Below are 2,457 nucleotides of genomic sequence, written 5' to 3'. Positions count from 1 at the left end.
CGTGGATGACCTAGACCCAACTGACTGGGGTTTTATTGAGTCTTGTGAATGTCACATGACTGGCTAAGCCACTCACAATGCAACAGCTCTACAACTATTTTGTATTAAATTCCACAGCTATCATGATGTGATTTGAACTCATGTCTCTGGACCATTAGTCCAGGCCTCTGGATTACTAGTCCAGTAACATAACCATTATGCTACCGTTTCTGGGTGGGATCGAACCACCAACCTTTCGGTTAATAGCCGAACGTACTAACCAATTGCACCACAGAGGCTGATGCTCAGAAGTGGGATTTGAACCCACGCCTCTAAAGGAGACTGCAATCTGGACACCACGCCTTAGAACGCTCGGCCATCCTGACTGCTTGCAGCAGCTCTGAACATTACAGAGTTCAGCACAAACTTGGCCCAAGGCTTTGCGTAGAGTTTGGAGCCCAGCTTTTCCAATATGGAATGGGTGGCCACCTCCATCAACGCACCTGTGAAACCTACCATGATGCAGTGTCTGATGGCTGACGTCTCAGCTTCCATTGCAGCACAAGCAGCTTCCACCAAAGGTTTGAGTGCTGCAGTAGAAGATCAGACTGCTGCCATCATAGCTCTGGATACCAATGTTCAAAGGGGCTTGCAGGGCACCACAGTAGTCCAGCCACTGTTTTTCAACAGATTACTGCGATTGCTGAAGCGCTGCCCCGGGAGAGTGGCAGTGGCTCCACGGATGTCAGCTTTCATTCTCCCATCCCTGCCACTCCGCCAGCACCCTTGCTGTTGCCTGTCAGCCAGCCAGCCCAGACTGCTGCCGCCAAAGCCGCGATGGTGCAGTCCGCAGCCGGGCCTTCTAGGCCCAGAGCTGCTCGAGGTCGTCCTCCAAGGCCAGCTGCAGTGTTCTTCACTAAAAGTCAGCAGCCTCCCACCATCCATGTTGCAGCCACTGGGGAAGCACCTCGTAGGAGCACTAAGATAGGCAAAGGCACTAAGGGAATGCAAAAGGGTGATTAGTTTATTTTTATGCATTATGGCATAATTTAATTTACAAATTTGGATTGGAATGTGCATTTCTGGTGCTTTTTTATTTTTGTGTTGTCGGAAACGCAAGCCTTTAGGTTATCCACTTTGGTAGGAAGCATAGAAAAACAGTGTTGTGTATCTGTAAAGCATGCACTCCGATGTTCCGCCACCAGGGAGCTCATCCCCTGAAGTCCCAAGCGATCCCAGCATCCCTTGGGAGTACTGTATATAAGCTGGCCCCGAAGGCCTGTTCCTCACTCTGGAGCGTCTTATTAAAAACTGAGGTCACTGTTACTTTAACCTCCCTGTGTGCAGCCTCATCTGTGTTAGGAACACAATAACTGGCGACGAGAATACGAATCCAACGCAAAGATGCAGCAAACTGTGGGCATCCTGGAGAAGTTCTCGGAGGGTGAGGACTGGGAAGCCTATGTTGAACAGCTAGACCAGTACTTTGTAGCCAATGAGCTGGACGGAGAAGGAAGCGCTGCAAAAAGGAGAGTGGTCCTCCTCAGAGTCTGCAGGGCACCGACCTACAGCCTCATGAAGAATCTTCTGGCTCCGGTGAAACCCACAGAGAAGTCGTATGAGGAGCTGTGTACACTGGTTCGGGAGCATCTTAACCCGAGGGAGAGCGTGCTGATGGCGAGGTATCGGTTCTACACGTGCCAGCGATCTGAAGGTCAGGAAGTGGCGAGCTACGTTGCCGAGCTAAGGCGACTTGCAGGACAATGTGAGTTTGATGGCTACCTGGAGCAAATGCTCAGAGACTTTTTTGCACTGGGCATTGGCCACGAGACCATCCTGCGAAAACTTTTGACTGTAGAGACACCGACCCTCAGTAAGGCCATTGCGATAGCACAGGCGTTTATGTCCACCAGTGATAACACCACACAAATCTCTCAGCACATAAGTGCTAGCAATGTTCATAAATTAACTGGAACTGTGTTTGCGAGCAGAAATGTACAGGGCAGAACCCACGAGTCTGCAACTGCCAGCAGACCTCAGGTGACCCAGATGACTCAGAGTCCCCAACAAAGGATGGATGCAAGGCAATTCACACCTTGTTGGCGTTGTGGAGGCTTCCATTCAGCCTATTCATCCCGCTTCAAAGGGTACGTTTGCAAGAGCTGTGGATGAACGGGGCACCTCCAACGAGCTTGCAAATGAGCTTCAAGCTCTGCAAAACCTGCTAACCACCACGTTGCAGAGGAAGATTGGTCCATGGTGGAGCAAAGCAATTTCAAGCCTCAGAGAAAGGAGGCAGATGCTGAAGTACATTTTCGATGAAATGTCCACCTATAATGCTAAATGCAAAATTGAATGGTTTACCCGTAGCCATGGAACTGGACACTGGTGATAGCCAATCCATCATGAGTAACAAGATGTGGTGCAACAAGGCATTCGGACCAGCCCTGAGCCCCATCCACATGAAACTGAGAACGT

At 50.2% G+C, this 2,457-nt stretch overlaps 1 non-coding gene across 1 annotated transcript; it reads right to left on the bottom strand.

Moving 5' to 3' along the window:
• Window positions 1-204: 204 nt before the first annotated feature.
• Window positions 205-278, bottom strand: trnan-auu (transfer RNA asparagine (anticodon AUU)). The gene has a single exon. It is a non-coding gene; the product is annotated as a tRNA-Asn (tRNA).
• Between the last annotated feature and the right edge of the window lie 2,179 nt (window positions 279-2,457).

Source organism: Pristiophorus japonicus, chromosome 8 (assembly GCF_044704955.1).
Source record: "Pristiophorus japonicus isolate sPriJap1 chromosome 8, sPriJap1.hap1, whole genome shotgun sequence".
Classification (NCBI taxonomy): Eukaryota; Metazoa; Chordata; class Chondrichthyes; family Pristiophoridae; genus Pristiophorus; species Pristiophorus japonicus.
The sequence above is the reverse complement of the archived record's forward strand: the minus strand, read 5'-3'. Positions and strand labels throughout refer to the sequence as shown.